At 50.0% G+C, this 17,363-nt stretch overlaps 1 protein-coding gene across 2 annotated transcripts in view; it reads left to right on the top strand.

Annotated features, from left to right (window-relative positions):
• Positions 1 to 639: 639 nt before the first annotated feature.
• The window catches only part of FAM53B (family with sequence similarity 53 member B), a 42,448-nt gene continuing 25,724 nt past the window's right edge, over positions 640 to 17,363 (top strand). For both annotated transcript variants that reach the window (XM_071749658.1, XM_071749657.1), the window contains exon 1: positions 640 to 769. The gene's annotated coding sequence lies outside the window, so the exon portion shown is untranslated. The remainder of the gene's footprint in view (positions 770 to 17,363) is intronic.

Raw genomic sequence — 17,363 nt, 5'->3', positions numbered from 1 at the left:
CCTCCAGACCCTTCCCCAGCTCCGTGGCCCTTCTTTCCTCAGATGAAGCCACACATGACTTTGAAACACCACAGGGGACCCATGGCCACCTTCAGCCTGGCAGCATGCATCCCACCAAATGCCCCTTCACCAAACAGGGGGAAAACGCAGGAAAACGAAGAAGTGGATTTTTTTTTTTTCCTTTTTTTTTCTTTTTTTCGCCCTAATCCCACCAGCACAGCGTCTGTCAGTGTCTCTTTATCACTTCAGGAATACCCGGGGCGGGTGGACATGCCACCAGGAGTCACCCTCGGGCTGGGGAAGGAGGAGCCGTGGTGGCAGGAGGAGCGGGTGCTGCCCCTTGGAGCCCCCTCAGTCAACACCCATGTGCCCAGACTCGAGCTTTTTTCTTTTAATTTTTTAAATTTACAATTTCCCCACCCTCCTCCCCTCCTCGCCCTTTTATGTGCGATGTGGAACCCTGGGGATGCCCGCACAGGTCGGGGTTGGATGCAGCCTCCTCCTCCTCACCTCCCCGTATCCCGACCCCTCCGTTGCGCGGGTCCCCTCCGCCACCTCCCTCCGCGGGGCGGGGGCTCCGCAGGTGCGGTGCGGGGCCCGTCCTCCCTCCAGCCCCGCTCAGGAAGTGACAAACGCATTTCCTCCTCCCTCCTTCCCTCCGACCGCCCCGCCCGCACCACGGCGGCGGCGGCGGCGGAGGTTGCGCGGCTCGGAGCGGAGCCCACAGCCGGCCCGGCCGGGCCGCGCCGCCGCCACCACCACCACCACGGTAAGAGCCGGGAAGTGTCTGTGTGTGTGTGACTGTGTCTGTGTGCGTGACCGTGCGTGTGTGTAAGTGTGTAAAGATCCCCTTGTGCCGTCCTCGGGAAAAAGGGACGGCGGACAAAGGGCGGCGGTTCGCCCAGCCCAGGGGATGGGGGGGAAGCGGAGGGGTTACGGTGGTCTCCCCCCATCCCGGCAGCCTGGCATCTCTTCCCTGCCAAGGCTGCATCCCCCCGAAACCTGGCGTATCCCCCATGGAAGGCTGGTAAATCCCCCCCAAGCATGGAAAGCTGGCATCCCCCCCTCGCCCCCCGGGAGGTTGGCATCCTCTGAAAGGCTCCCCAGCACCCCCCAAGGCTGGCACCCCCCCAAAAGCTGGCACACACACACACACACACACACACCTCGGGGTTCTGCCTTGGTGCCGCCGGGAGCGGTGTCGGGGCTCGGTTCGGCTTCCAAGCTCCGGAGGTGCAGCCGGGATGGCTCCTGGGCTGTGTGCGGGGATGCTGAGCTCTTGTCCCGGGAGAAAAACCCCTTGAGGATGGGCTCGGGTCGCCTGCCCAAAGTTTAGCGTGCGGGGTGAGCGAGCTTTCTTCCCCCCCCCCTCTCAGCTTTCTCTGCCCTCGCCTCCGTAATTTCTTCCTCCGAATGGATCAACACGTGCTTTCCTCCCCTGCCTCCGGGCCGGGAGTGATGTTTGACGGGGCTGAAACTTGGATGTTCGGCGAGGTCGGTACAAAACTCCCCGGGTTTTGAGGGCTGCAGCCCGGGGGAGCAGTGGATGTGGCTGAGCATCCCCTGCAGAGATGCTTTCCAGCCCGTCTGGGACGGTCACCCGTGCCACCCGGGGTGCCCCTGCCAGGGTTTCACGCGTGGCATGTGCGAGGTAGCTCAGGGTTCTGAGTGAGGACCCCCGGGGGGGTGTGTGGCGGGTGGAATTTCCAGTGAAACTTCTCACTGTGCAAAGTACCCGGGCAAGCAGAGCCCTCCTTTTGAGTCTCCTGCCTCCACTCGGTGCCGTCGGGTCGTTCAAGTTATCCGGTTCGGGAGGGTTTCACCTAAAGATGTACACAAAGGTTTTTTGATCAATAAAGGTTTTTCCCTCAAGAAGGGTTTCCCCGGGGTCGTGCCTCTGTCTCTCTGTGCCGTGTGGTCTCCACAGATGCTGGTGTACCTTGGCAGCACACCCCCTCCCACCCCTCCTTTCCACCTCCTTAGGAAATCCTCTGGAGTGAAAAGTAAGCATAATTTGTTATGAAATAGGCTGATAGACCAAACTTCAGCTGCCGATTGAAACCAGATGTGCATATTTTCCTTTTGAAGCCTCGAACTGCAGTAAAAGACTTATTTTTGACGGATTAAAAACAAACAACAACAACAACAAAAAAAAAAAAAAAAAAACAAAAAAACCAAACCCAACCCTGCTTGCAAATTGTGGAGGTGGGGAGCAGCATCTCCTGATAATGCTGTGAAAAACCAGGGAGGGTTGTGAGTGTCTCTGCCCCTCTCTCACCAATACTGGGTGGCTCTGCCAGGCAGCTGCTGCTGCTGCCTTCCCTCCCATGATCACAAAGAACAGATTCCCCCAGCCTGCCTCTGATGCAGGCAGAAATATTTACCAGGGCTTGGCTGAGGGCTGGGAAAAAAAAAAAAAAAAAGAACTAAAAGGAGCCTCCAAACAATGTAGATAATGTTTCTAGAGAAAATATTTGGGGTGGGTCACGAAGCAGATTAATTAGAGTGATGGTAAGAAAAAAAACCTGAATTTCAGAGAGGTTGTGGCTCACTGTAGGTTTGAAGAGAGCTTCTGATTTATTTCTTTGGTTTTAAAAGTCTTTCAGAGCCTGAGGATGCTTGTGGTGGTGGGTGTGTTAGACCCAGCTCAGGGGTGCAGGATTAGGGCTCTTCACCCTATGTTGGGGGCATTTTTCCTAGGGAAGGACACAGCCTCTTTCAAAAGGGGGAGGAAAAACCCCAGCAGAAAAAAAAACCAACCAAAACTTTGTGCTGTGGAATTGTTTCCTTCTCTCCACTTCAAAAGAGGGAAGGACTCCTCATGGAGCACAGCCCTGTGGATCATGGCCACGGGTGCCAGTGGTTTCTCAGCTGAATCCCTGGATCCAGACCTTCTCACTTCCAGGTTAAACCTGGAGGAGGGAGGGAAAGAAACTTCTGTGACTTCCAGTTCTGCAGAGGGCCAAGAACATCTTCAGTTGTACAGAGCAGATGGGTCTTGGGGAGGAAGAGCAGTAAGAGCTCAGGATGTTGCATCCAAAACTTTGCATGGAAAATCAGGGCAAATCAATTCAGGAGATAATTGATTTCTGTGGATGGGATCCAGGTTCTTATATATGGAGATGAAGCAGACTGTGGGACAGAGCCAGCTAATTTTCAGTTATGGATAGCTGCATAAATAAATACATGTGCATAAATATGCACACATGCAAATAGGTAAACAATATAAATCCCCAAATCTGCTTCAGTTGATTGTGTGTAATAAATTTTATTTTTTACTATCAAAGGTTCGCTTCACTTTGAGCAAAGGCTTAGGCAAAAAGAGACATGCAGCTTTTTGATGAAACATCTGTATTTCTGAGCAGAACAGGCACAAAGGACCATGTCCTGAAGGGGTGTGAAGGAGGGATGAGGTTTATCCAATTTGTCTGTTTTATTGTTACTGGTTGACTTCTGATTTCTCAAATGACAGCTGTGTGGTTTGAGGCTGTTCTTCCTTTTTTTTTTTGCTTTCTTTCTTGTGATGTTGTACAGTTTCTTTTCTTGATCTCCATTGGGATGGAGGTCGTTTGTGCTTCCCTTGTAAAATCCCAGGTGGAAAAGTGGACACCCTAGGTTGAAGGGACCGATTTTGGTTTTATTCTCTGGACCCTCCCATCTCATGCTGTTTGTAGAATGATTTTGCTGGGAAATAGTTCCAATGAACATTCATTTGTGGCAGAGCAGACTTTGGACCAACGGGCTAGGGCAGGGCAAGGAGCCAGAGATGCTCAGGGCTCTTTGGGGAGCTCAGCTGGAAGGGCTCTGCTGTGCTTCCCACATCCCAGGGGAGGGAGAGGCAAGCAGAGCCTTTGCATCAGGTCTGCCCTCACCAAAACTAGGGCTGAAATAGTTGAAAATACCTCCAGAAAGACAAGCCCATGGTTTATTCCCCTGGCTGTGGGGGACAAGGCCAGTGGATGAGCTGGTGATGTTGTTCCTCTATAGCTCCTCCAGCTTTGTGGCTGTCTTTTTTTAGGTTCTTTCTTTTTTTTTCCTCCTTTCTCTCCCAAAATGGGAAGGAGGAAGAAGAGGAAGCAAGCCTGCTGACTCAGGGAAACAGAACAAAAAAAAAAAGACCCAACACCCTGGTGTCTGATGGGTAGCAGAGGGCTGTGACTCTGGGAGGTTTCATGAGCCTGGTCTGAGGAGGTGGGGAAGCCAGGTGGCAAGAGCCAGCTCTTGGCAGCCTCCCCCAGCACATTGCAGGGTACCCCGAGGGGCTGTGCAAAAATATCACCAAAAACAACAGCTCCTCCAGCACGTCTGCTCCCCGGAGAGCTAAATATAAACTAACCCAGTGAAGAGAAGGGAATTTTCCACCCTGCTTCTTCCCTGCTGGGTTGTTCCCACCTGGGGAACCCCAGCCCTCTCCCCATCATGGTGTGACACGAGTGCCACTGCTGCCTTCAGAGATGAGACCTCCTGGAAATTCCTCAAAAGCAGGCAGGACAGCAGACCTGGAGCTCTGGTTCTGCTCTCAAGGATCCCTATGAGCAGTGTTGGAACGATAAAAAAGGACTTTTCCAAGGTCCCACTCTGTATCCCCAGCCCAGCTCCTTGTGACCCAGCTCAGGGCAGCAGTGCAGAACGTGGCTGTGGTACAGTGAACCAGGGAGCACATCCTCAGCCTGGTTTGTTTTTCCAAACTTTTATGAGTTGGCTGCCTTTAGAGTGACAAAAAAAAAAAGCTCCCAGGGAAGAGCTTATTCCTCAAGAATGACAAAAAACTCTAAGGGAAGAGTTTATTCCTCAAGACCCGCCAAGCTCTGGGAGCACAGGCTGGGGATGCCTTGAGCCTTTTGTTATCAACAGGTGAAGTGGGTGTTAAAAATTAAAAAAATGGTCATCAGGCAATTCATTTAGAGCCAGAGTTTCCCCTGTGTTCAGATGGTTGATCCATGAGTTAGGAAGCATTTATGTGCTTGAAATGTTAGATATTTCACCTTCTGAATCTAACACAGGCTATGGAGGGTAAATAAGATTTGATATGGTAGAAGTTTTTTTCTGAAATGCACAAAAAAAAAAAGAAACTGTATTGGACTGATCTGGAGGAGCCCCAAAGCCTGCATGAAGCATGGCTGCTTGTGGCACCACCACCTGTGGTCCCCATGTCCCCATGCAGGCAGGGGGGGTACCCAGGAGAGTTTGGCTGTGGAATCACCATATTTGAGCAATATTTTAAAAACTGGTTGAGTGAGTGTAAAAAATCTGTTCTGGTGCATTGAGTTTCTGTACTTCCCCCCCTAAAAAATTGCCCCAGGGAGACTTGGTCATGGTTTTTGCTTTTAGAGGATTAAATATAGCAGCATCCTTGGTGTCACTCTTCTGAAGTCCATCTGAAGCATCCCTTGGGCTGTATCATTCCCTGTATTTGTGGATCCTGGCTGTAGCTTTTGCTTCCAGCAGCCAAAATTCAGGGATTGGGCTGTGCAGTAGGTATGGGACTGCAGTGAAAGAAGAATTCTGCTTTGTGGCTGTTTTGTGCTTAGGTCTCATTACATATCCTGGGGGTTGTAAAAAATGCAGTCTGGCAAACTGTGATCCAGCAGCTGGAAAACCTGCTCTCCTCTCCCTCTCTTTGCTCAAAGCTGGCCTTCAAAAGGAAGGATCAAAAATCCTTTTGATGGCAGAAGAGGAGCAGAGCTTGGGGGGGTGATGGAGCAGAATTCTGCTGCTCTTGAGGTGCAACTTGCTTTTGGATTAGGGGGTTTAGGGTAACACATCCCCCATTCTGCTCCTAAACCCAACGTCTTCCCAGGGATGAGTTAAAGGCCACCATTGCATTTAGGAAATTCCCTTCTTTTTGTCCTTGTCCCTGTGGCAGCTCTCACAGTGCCCCAGGACAAGGCTCTGATCCTCTGCCTCAGTTGCCCCAGTTGTGCATCCGCTGCCATCGCTCTTCTGCACCTCTGGGAAATGTAGGAAAATGTAGGAATTTCTGATAGGAAAAAGGTGTCACTGAAGATGAGTGGGTTTGTCCTGTCCAGGACAGGCTGGCAGCTCCGTGAGGCTGGGTCAGGGTAGAAATTTCTTGTTTCAAGTGGTGTGGGGAAGTCACACCAAGTCAGAGTTTGGTATTTGGGAGTTTACCTTAATGTTATGGCAAATAATCTCCTGGTGTGCTGGGTGATAGTTGTTGTTATAAAATGACTTCAAGTATATAACATTATTAATTCTGTTATGGCACACTTTTTGCCCTAGCTGTTACAAATTAATATTGTATAATATTTTTGGAAAGGACAAGTTTTAATACAGCTAAATAGATGCCAAAAGCTACAGTTGTGTGGCAAAGCTGAAGCTCATCTGTTACAATTACAAAGATAAAGCATTAAAAATATCCACATTTGGGCTTGTAGCTTCTCTGTTAATTCAGAGAAGGATTATTTCTTTATTGGGCTATCAGTTGTGTTATAATTGAAATAGGATGCAATGGATGGTACTCCTCAGAGCGAAAGCATGGTGGTTAATGAAGATCTACAGTCACTGATGGCTTCATTTAGAAACTCTCAGCCCCATTTTCAGCTGCACATGGTTTATGTTGTTGGTAGATTACTTTTCCTGTGGAGGTTTCGGGTGAATTGTTAAATATTCTATATTTAATTAAAAAACCCCCAAACAAACAAGTCCCCAGTGTGCTGGATCGTGCTGTCAATGCCCTCCCTGTGCCAGTCTCTTCGTGCTCCCATGATATACCAGGTTGAAAAGGGGTTCCAGTTAGAGCTGGAACAAGAGCCTGCTCAGCAGAGAGGTTGCTTTCCAGCCCTCTTTCCTTGTCCTTGCACAAGCCACCCTGGGGACCAGGCTGGGACACAGGGATAATGGGAGTGCAGCAGCTCTCTGCTCAGTGGATCACTGGTTTTAGTAATTTTCTGAATTCATTCTTGCTGGAGCTCACCTTTTAGAAAAACCATCTAGTGCAGAGGTAAAAAGGCAGCGAGGCTTGAGAACCCACTGCTGTTAGTTTATTGCAATGATTATTGTCCATGCTGCTCCTGAAAAAAAAAAAAAATCCACTTTGTCCTTACTCTGAGTCTGCACAGTTCTGATTTCCTGCAGTGCTGGAATGGTCTGCTCCCTCTGAAGGACTTGCTTGGCATCTCCTTCCCCTTCTGAAGGACCTGCTTGGCATCTCCTTCCCCTCCTGAAGGACCTGCTTGGCATCTCCTTCCCCTTCTGAAGGACCTGCTTGGCATCTCCTTCCCCTCCTGAAGGACCTGCTTGGCATCTCCTTCCCCTTCTGAAGGACCTGCTTGGCATCTCCTTCCCTCTCTGAAGGAGGCCACGTTGTTCCTGAGCAGTCACCTCTCCACCTTCCCCCATCCTTGCACTGTACCTATGTCTTCAAGCCCCTCAGTTACTCCTGGAATCTTCTCCAGACCTTAATCAGACCTGGCAGAAGGCTCCAGGTGCCCGTAGCTGTTGTCATTTGCAGAGGACAGAGGCAGTGCCATCACTTTTCCTCCTGGAGAGCCCAAATTTTTCCATCCCCCTTGCCTTGATAAGCCAGAGAGCAGGGCAGGAGCCTGGGGATGTCTCTGCCATCGAGCTGGCTGTCTTTGGAGCAATCCATTTTTTTGTGGCATATTTTGACACCTCAGTTAAAATCTGTGCTGGCTGCTTCTCTCCATTCTGTGTTGTCAAGTTGTTGTTTTCTGTGTTTAGTCTGCCAGGCTTGAGTCACAGAGCTCTGATTTTCCTGTTTCCTTCCCAGCGACTGCCAGAAATATTTCAGGGTGTGAGGTGGAAGTCTGCTTGGTGCTGAAGCCAGCAGAGCTGGTTTCTGTTTAGATCTGTTTTAGATGGGTCAGTTGGGTTTTATCAATAACTGCACCCATTTCTGTCTGCTTTCCTTCCCATTGCTCCCTCTCTCCAGCACGAAGCCCCTGGGAAGAGGTGAGAGCTCTTTTCTGGTGGTTGTTAATCCTGGTTCCTGACTTCTCCATCCTTGGACTGAAACATCACCCTTGCAGGGATGGGTTTCCCAAGTGATTCCCACCCCAGTTCATGCCTGTCCTCCAGGAGCATCAGCCATGAGGGCTCAGGAGACTTTTGGGCACAAATTTACAAAAGTTGAAGGGGTAAATGATTTGGAGCTGCTGTTTAAGAAAGATCTGTATTTAATGCCTGCTCTTTCATATCATTCCAGGTTGCTCTTGACAAATGTGTCTGTATCATTGTACTTTTTTTTTTTTTTTTTGATGGGGATAAAATATATATTGGAGCATTTTTCCTTTTTCTGCATAATGACTGATGTTCCTGCTGCTTTTTCTGAGTCTGGAGCAATGTTGTCAGTTGGAATTGTTGTCCTTAATGTCTGCAAAAATTCCTGTATCTTGTTTTCTGACATGTTTTTTCCATGCATTTGAAGGTGGTGTCCTTATTTTAGGGACTTCATCTTGATTTACAAACTTTAGGATTCATTAATTAACTAGTGTAGCAAGATGTGGTTTTCCATGTGATGAAGGTGGACATTTTTGCTGCCCTATTTGTAGTGGGCAATTATTTGTATTCTGACAACACACCTGGAGTGATTGATTCCCTTCCCCACCTTTGGCAGCGTTTAGGTCAGTTCTCCTTGGGATGCCTTTTTGGGAGGGGGCTTCATGGTTCACTTGGTACCAGGACAAACCCCTCTGGCAGATGGGCTTCCCATTTCCACAGCTCCAAGGAGGAATCTCCTTCTCATGATTTTCACCTGTGGGGTGGGAAGAAGTGGGATGTATGGAGAGTATCGAGATGCTGGAAGCTCATGGGCTAGAAATGCATCTTATTTTATTTTTATTTTATTTTTATTTTATTTTATATTATTTTATTTCATTTTCCCCCTTTTACTGCATGTTCACACTGTCATAAATGAGCTCGAGGAAGTCTGGGCAGGATGGTGTTTCTGCCAGCCCAAATAAAAGCAAGGACTGTTTTTATTTCCACTTACTGCTGGATAGGGTTGTTTTGTTTTCTTTTTTCCCTCTCATCTTTGAGGCAAGCTGCAAAATTCAGGATTTTATCAGTGCCAGACCATAGCGGGGCTCATCCCACCCTGCCCCAGCTGCCTGGGAATTGGCCACCTCCGAGGGATGAAGCATCTCAGTGCTGGGAAAACTGTCCTCTGTATCCATTGCTTCTCCATCGGGGTGGTTGCTTGGTGGGATTCTTTGCTTGGGAGCTGCACCCCAGATTTTGGGGGAAATATTTCACTGGGGGGCCCTGGGGGAGCCCCCGGAGGAGCGGAACTCGTGCGAGGTTTGTGCTTTACGTGCTGCTGACACCTCGCAGGAGCTGTGAGTGTGTTAGGGCAACAGATTCTCTATTATTCCAGCCTCACCAGCTTCTCCCTCCAATATTAAAAACCCCAGCTGAAAGCCAGGCCCATGAATGACTCCGTGGAAAGGCTGTGGGGCGCGTTGCAGCGCCGCTTGGCTGGGATTTCAGTGGGTAAACACCACGGTGAGTGGGTGTTTGCTTTGCCTTCTTCCTCCCAGCAAAAGACTTCCTTTGAGGGAAGGCAAAGCCTCCAGCACTTCCCCATCACAAGCATCCCACCCTTCTGCCCGTGGCTTGGTGTTGCCCAGGCCCTTGCTGCATTCCCAGCTCCAGCCTGGGTGGGAATCCCTTGGTTTTTCCCAAGTGTCAGGGATGCTTTGTGCCCAGGGCTCTGCTGCCCCATGCAGATAGTCCTGTGCTCATCCCACCCAGCTGGGATGATGTTGCAGGACATCCTTGGCTTTTGGAGACATCTCTGTTGGCTTGGCCCACGCTCTGCTCCCCTCAGAGCTTCCCAAAATCACTCCCAGCTTTGGCCACATCAGTTTGGATGGGTTGGGAATATCCTTGTGGTGGAAACAGGGTGCCCTGTTGAATTAGGAGGAGACCCCTCTGCTCCCCACACATTCCCCCATCTCCAGGGCTGCCCAAACCAGCTCCTTGGCAGCAGGTGCACGTAGGGACCATCTTCTGGTAGCAGATTGTTGTGTATTTAATGAACCTGAGGAAAACAAGAAATCTGCAGGCTGCAGGGCGACCCGAGCTTGCAGCTCAGTCTGCCAAATTCACACTAATTCAGACAACTCACAGATGTTTGGCTCCTCGTTTCTTAAAGAGATTTATGTGAGATGCAGGGCTGGGGGATTTTTATTTCTGGCATGCCAGGGAGACTGAGGTGGCAGCGTGGGCAAAAGGTTTTCCAGCTCTGGAGGAGTCCTTCCTCTGGGGATGCACCATCCTGTACCTTCCTCTTGCCAGTGCAGTGTTGATGGCAACGACTGGCCAAACAACAGGGAAATGTGTTTTTTGGTTGCTAAGAGAATTAATAAAGGCTCTAGGTTTGTCTTTTGGGAGGCCAGGAGCTCTTTGAAATGTTTGTCTCAGCTGAGGAATGAAACCCCGAGGGATTGCCCAAGAGCAGAAGTTTCTTGGTGTGATGCAAACAGGGGGCTCATAGGGTTTGCAGGTGATGGTGGGCACGTGTCATGCCATGTGTGGGCTCAGAGACTGGGCACTGAAAGCATTTGAAACTCTTAAAATGTTGTTTTCCTAATTTGAGTGGATAATTTCAATTTTGGAAGGTCCTAAGCACTCGATCTGCTGGGGTTCACGTGATGTTCTGCAGTCTTACATTACTTATCCATAAAGGTGAAGTGGTAGGAGATGATGTGTGATGAGGTGGGGAATTGATGCATATATCTGGTATTTCCCTGCTTTAAATTCAGCTATTTCTTCAGAGAGCATCATCCTCTACTGCTTCTCCAGCTCAGCCTCAAAAAGGGGATAGATAAATGTGACTTGCATGCAGCACCCAGCTCTGTTCAGAGAACAGTGATGGTCTTCTGCTGGTGCTTGGCAACTTTTCCTCAATTACACTGAGAGATGTCCCAGATCTTGCTTGTACTTGGTCTGTGTGGTGGTTTTCTGGTGGTCACTGATGAGCAGAAAGCATCACAGCATCACAGCACTGGGGTACTGAGCTCCCCTTGCAGCTCCAAGACTTCTTCTTGCAGAGACCCCAAGAGCTCTGGAGCAAGCAAGAAAGCTCATGTTGGCCAAGAAGCCCCCTCTGCTCCTCAGAGCATTACTGTATGGCTGCTTGTAGGGGGATGTTGTGTTGGAGGTAGATATTGAGGTGGTTTTATAAACTATGTGTGATTTTTTATGCTTGAGAAGTGAGTCTGAAAATGCCACGGTGGGGCTGTGTTTGCTGTCTCTGTCTCAGACATCTGTTTCAGGTTGTGTATGGGGAAAAGAATATTAGGAAGAGACAAGAATTGGGTTTTGTGTCTGTTTACTAGAGCAGCATGCTCTGAGCAGTAATTAAAAGTAAACCTGGACTCTGATGGCTTGTTCAGCATCCCTAGTTGTTGAGATTAAGCAGCCAAAGCAATTCTCCATTCAGCAATTCCTCTGCTTTTGGGAGTGTGGCCAACACTCACAGTGTCTCATAGACCGTTGCAAATTCTTGTAATAAATCTCACAATTGGGGAAGAAAAAGAAAGAAAAAGAAAAAAAAAAAAAAAAGCAGAAAGGTGAGATGGTTTGTTGAACCAGCAGGGTGCTGCTGCTTCAGCTGCTCTTCTCCAGAGACAACCCTTGGTCCAGCATGTCCAATATTTCTTGGAAATATTGCTCAAAATTAGAAGCAGTCCCCTAAGGAGTGTATCACAGGCTTGCTCAAACAGAACATGCCATTTCTACACTTGCTGGGACAAGGAGCATCCTGTTGGGTACATCTGCATCTCCCCTGGGGTGCTGAGCAGAGGTGTTGGGAGTGTCTGTCCTTGAGCCAGCGTGGTGGGATGGGTTCCTGTGGGAACCCCTGGATCAGTCCTGCTGGGGGAGGAAGAGGATGCTGGGCTCCTGGGGCCCCTGGTGGGTCTGGGCTAAGCTGGCCCTGGTGTTGCTCCATGGCAGAGCAATGTTCTGGGGATGTGCCCTGAAACTGGAGTCATGCCTGTGAAGCTCTGATGCTGGTCCTTCCCAAACATGTCTGTGTAGCTGGAATGGGCAATCAGGAGAGAGGAAGGAACCCATATTAGTGCTCCAAATGTGCACATTCTTCTCTTTAGCCACCATGCATGAGTTTTGGGCCTGGGGCCCCTGGTGGGTCTGGGCTAAGCTGGCCCTGGTGTTGCTCCATGGCAGAGCAATGTTCTGGGGATGTGCTCTCAAACTGGAGTGGCTCACAGAGCAGGAGCCATCCCTGTGAAACTCTGATGCTGGCCCTTCCCAAACATGTCTGTGTAGCTGGAATGGGCAACCAGGAGCGAGGGAGAAACCCATATTAATGCTCCAAATGTGCACCTTCTTCTCTTTAGCCACCATGCATGAGTTTTTTGGAGAGTGAGCACATCCCTTTGCACCTCTCCTTGGCACCTCTCTGCTGGAGACCTGCAGTCTCCTTGCCCGTGCCTCTCACTTGCTGGGTGCTGCTTTCCCATGACTAATTTTGTTCTCTTTTTTTCCTTTTCAGTTGCCAGGGAGGAAAAGGCAAACTCACTGCCACCACCATTTCCTTCGAGCTAAGATGTTGAGACAAAACACCTCTGCCCCTACCCTGACTTTTCCATTCTTTTCCTCTGGTCCTGTGTCTGGGAGTCTCTCCCCTGCCACTCCTGTTCCCTAAGAGCACGGGGGCAATAAACCTGATGTGTTTTACTCAACTAGATGGTGTGTAATCTTCCTTAATTGCTCTGATTCCCTTTTTTTTTGTGAGAGCTTGCACTCAGCAGAGGTCCAATCCAAAGGTTCAGGGCTGTGAACCTCAGGAAGGTTCAGGGAGCTTGGACTTCAGGCTCTTCTGGGAAGCTGGGGGTGTTCTGAATGTGTGGTTTGGAGCGCAGGGTGCTGGGCACCCTCTGCCTTGCAGGGCTTCAGGTTTTGAGGCCCTTGGAGCCAGGATTTGGAGTGAAATAATAGCTTTTTATTTGCTTAATAATTAATTTAGGGTTGTGGACCCGGTAGATCTGTTTTTTCCTGGTAGCAAGGGGTGACCTCAGACCTCTGGAAACCTCAGCTTGCATGTGGTGGCTGCACTTTGGATTTTCTGTTCCTGAGGTGGGCACTGGTGTGGTGAACCTCGAGCTCCTTCTGGCCATGGGTTTTGTCAGGGTGGCTGCAGAGGTTGGCTCAGCTCTGCAGCACATGAGCACTGGGTTAGAGCATGTTCTGCTCCTGCATGAAGCTCTTGGTTGTAAAGCAGTGAGGTGATGTGGTTCCCAAAGCTGTGCAGACCCTACAGAGCAATGCTCATCTTAAACACAACCTCTTCCTGCTCCCCCTTTGCTGTACCATGTTTGACAACTTAAGTGTAGGCAAATCTTCTACTTACCAATGAATGCTGAAGGTTTGTCTGTGTCCTGGAGTCCTGTGTCCAGTTCTGGAGCTGCCTGAAACAAGAGAGATGTGGAGCTGTTGGAGTGAGTCCAGAAGAGCCCACGAGGATGCTCAGAGGGCTGGAGCCAGGCTGAGAGAGTTTGGGATTGTTCAGCCTGCAGAAAAAAAAGGCTCCAGGGAGACCTTAGAGCACCTTCCAGTGCCTGAAGGGGCTCCAGGAAAGCTGGGAAGGGACTTGGGACAAAGGCATAGGGTGATAGGATGAAAGGAAATGGGTTTGAACTGGAAGAGGGGAGATTTAGATGAGATATTGGGAAGAAATTCTTGACTGTGGGGATGGTGCTGAGCCCCTGTGCCAGGTTTCTCAGAGAAGCTGTGGCTGCCCCATCCCTGGCAGTGTCTCAGCCCAGGTTGGATGGGGCTTGGAGCACCCTGGGCTGTGGGAGGTGTCCCTGCCCATGGAAAGGGATTGGAAATGGATCAGCTTTAAGGTCCCTTCCAACCCAAACCAGTCTGGGATTCCCTGATCTTGTTAGGCCTGGAAAAGACTACTCTAGCTGCAAGAAGCAGGCAGAAGAAGAGATTTGTTTCTTTTTTAGTTTTGACTGTTATTTTCTGGGTACCTGGAGAATGTGGTGAGCATGAGTCCTTGTTGGGCTGGAGGGGAGCACCATGCAGGGTGTGCTGTCTCCTGCAGCAGAGCTCTTTTTCTCTTTTTTGGCTTCTTGGCAGGACTGTGCTGGCCCCTCAGGAGCTGAGGAAGAGCCCATGGAACAGGAGGAGGTGACTGCAGGCTCCGGGCAGGACAGGGCAGTGCTGGAGCCTTTCTGCTCCATGGGTTGGGCAGCCTGGGGCAGCTCTTTCCTTTCCCCTGAATCCCAGGGGATGATCCTGACGTAGCTGCATCCGTGGAAATTTTGTCCTTTGAAGTCACGTGTGCTGATTTGTGATCCTGTTTACTCAGGACAAGTCCATGGGGCATTTTCAGAGGGTCAAGACTTCTTCTCAGGCCGTGGATGGCATCTTTGACATTTAATGGAGGTTTTAACCCCATAATTAAAATCAATCCTCACTGGTGACAGGGAAGAGCTGCCCAGGGCTGAGCCACCTCTCAGCCCTCCTGCAGAAAGCAGATTATTTCCCATGTGAGGAAATGCGTTAGGCACAAATTATAGGCTTCAAGGATTTCTTCCAAATTCATATTGCAATAAATCAACCAATTGAAGATGCACCTCTGAGTGTTCTCTAAAGCAGTGATGGGGAAACAGGCTGTGCTATGAGTCCATGGAGCCCCACATCTCTCCTTAGATGGGGAGGGGGGTATGTGTGATTTTTAGTTTGGATAAAAATTGCAACGTGATGCTCTGTAGAATGCCAGAAACACCACAATTTTTGATTGCAGGAACCAAGTTTTAGCTACTTCCCCAAATTCCTTCCAAGTCACCTCTAGTGTCTTGAGGGCACTGGCTGTGGTGTGTCCAGGCCCTCCAGCAGTTTGTCTGCAGGGAGAAGAGGGAATCTTCCTAGCAAGAGGGGAATTTCTGGTTAATTGGTGTGAGGGTGGTTAAGCCTTAGAAACGTGCTCTGAGTTTGGCCTGAGGGATCAGACTTGGTTCATCAAACATGTTAAATAAACCCTGTGGTGCTGGTGGTTCTTTGCTCAGCCTGTTGTTTTCCACTTGAAGGAGGCAAAGTTGGTGGTTTTGGTGGCATTTGCAACTTCTAAACCGGCGTTACCCTCCTGGGATAAACCTGAGGGCAGAAGATGCTCTGAGCTGGGAGGCTTGGCTTGCTCCAGCATTGCTTCCCAAAGCACCTCGTGCCTTGGTGTGGCACCAGAGTTGGCTCTCCAGAGCTGCATGGCTGAATTTTTCAGTGTGGTGATGGTGGGAATGTTTTTCATGGAGCCCAAGGAGTTCTCTTGGCTGCACCACATCACTTTGGACCATGCTGGTGGTGGTGATGGAGCCAAATCTGCAGCTATGCTGAGGATGGAGCCTGGGCTCAGGGCTTTGTCCTGCTGCCACTTTCACAGAATTTGGGAGGGACTTGGAAGTGGCTGGAAATCCCCTGCTCTTGGTTTCATTCAGAAAGTAAATGTCAGGAATGCTTTCCTTTTCCTCTTACAGGGATTTAAGGAAACTTCTTGGGCAGCCAGAAGGGTGCCTGAGTCCTGCACGGGTCGTTGCCTTTTCCCTGAAGGCTTTGGGCAGCAGAGTTTAAAAGTTCAGCAGGGGCAGATGATTTATATTCCACGAGTGACCCCTCCGTGCTGCCTCTGAGATGTATCAGGATGCAAACCACAGCTCTGGCTCCTGCCTCCCTTTCTGCCTGGAAGCAGGTTTTGTGTCAGAGGATGTGTCTGAAGTTGGTTCACTTGCAGCTGGATGAGAATTTTCCCTGTCCAGAGGGTGATGGTCCCACAGCAAGGTGGAATTTGGGTGGTGCTGGTCCTCAGCTGCCTTCATGAAGAGAACTGCTGGGATTAGAGCTGTTTGCCCACAAGGAGCAGCTCTAGGGCTCTGCTCCTTGCTGGCAGCTTCTGAGGAACATCTTTATTCCTAAGTGTTACCTTTCAAGCCTACAGGTTAAGAAAGGATCACCTGACTTACTCTTTTTGCAGTGTGTTTTTTTTTCCAAGCCCAATGCTGTGATGTTGTCCAGGGAACAGCTCTAAGAGAAACCTCTTTCCACCTCTACAGCTGCAAAGATCCCCGAGGCTTCTGCTCTATTTTGAAGTAATACCCACAGAAAAAGCATGATTTGCTAAAATTTGGGGATTTCCCTGTGTTCATGCTGCTCATGGATGCTCTGTACAACTCAGGAGCCTGTGTCCATCCCAGTGGCCATGGCCCAAGTCTAAGCTTAGCCTTGATGGAGGTGGTGCCTTTAGCTGCTTGCAGAGGAGGAAATCCACGTCTTAAAATAATGAATGGTCCCTGAAGAGCATCTTTTTATTAGCATGTGTGTCTGTGAAAGCCTCCAGTCTATAAATACCCAGTAGTTTCCTCCTCAGGGTCAACGGGGAGAACATGTCTGGTCTGCAGAAGGATTTGTGGCTCACAGAGCTTGTTTGCATCAGGAGGACAGGACAGGACAGGACAGGACAGGACAGGACAGGGCAGGACCATGCTGGGTCACACCGTGCGTCAGGAGCAGGATGAGGAGCCAAAGATCACTTTCCACTGGAAAATTTCTCCTTTTTATTGCAGTTTCTCGGGGTGGGGGGTGGATGGACTCAAAACCAACCTGAGTGATCCTTCCCAGAGCCTAGGCCCAAAAGGCATGCCTGGGGCCCAACGTGGGGTGATGCCAGCTGCCAGCTTGCAGTGTGGCTGGGGGGTGTCTCGTTATCATTAGGCTTGTGTTAATTGCAGGAGATGCAGTGGAGCAGGGAGAGGGGAGGGGATGTGAGTCTGTCCAGCTCGGGCAGGGAGGCTCTGCCTCTACTTGCTGCTGCTCCTGCCTGCTGGCTGCCACACTCCTGGGTGTGTGTAGGAGCCTGCTGCAGCCCCATTAATCATTACCTTAGGGAAAGAGAATTCTTTGTGAAGAAATCCTAACCCTGGTAACGAGGAGCCATGCTTAGCTGCTTGCTGCTGCTCTGAACCCTCCTTTGATCTTTGCTGCCCACCCCAAGTGTCCTCCCAGAGGCAGTGATGCCAACCCCGTGGCACTCATCCCTGTCCCTGGGTTGAGATCAGGCACAGCTGAGACTGTGGCAGAGAAAAATCTTTGAGGAGGTGAAGTCACCCTCCTGGTGTAAGCAGGATGCAAGCTGCAACACTTTCTGGTTGCTTCCAGGGACAGCTTGATGTCCCCAAGCTGGCCTTAGCACAGGGCTCGAGGAGCCTCCTGAGCATAACTTTGGGGAGCCCTGTGCTCTAACAGAGGGGGCTGAGCTCTCTCCAGCAGCACTGGGGGGTTTGCAGCCCATGGTCATAAGGAGAAGTTGTTGTGGGAGCCAGCTGGTCCTTCAACCACCTCATCTTCCCTCT

This window comes from Heliangelus exortis, chromosome 7 (genome assembly GCF_036169615.1).
Source record: "Heliangelus exortis chromosome 7, bHelExo1.hap1, whole genome shotgun sequence".
NCBI classification, from domain to species: Eukaryota; Metazoa; Chordata; class Aves; order Apodiformes; family Trochilidae; genus Heliangelus; species Heliangelus exortis.
This window is presented reverse-complemented; position numbering and strand designations above follow the sequence as displayed.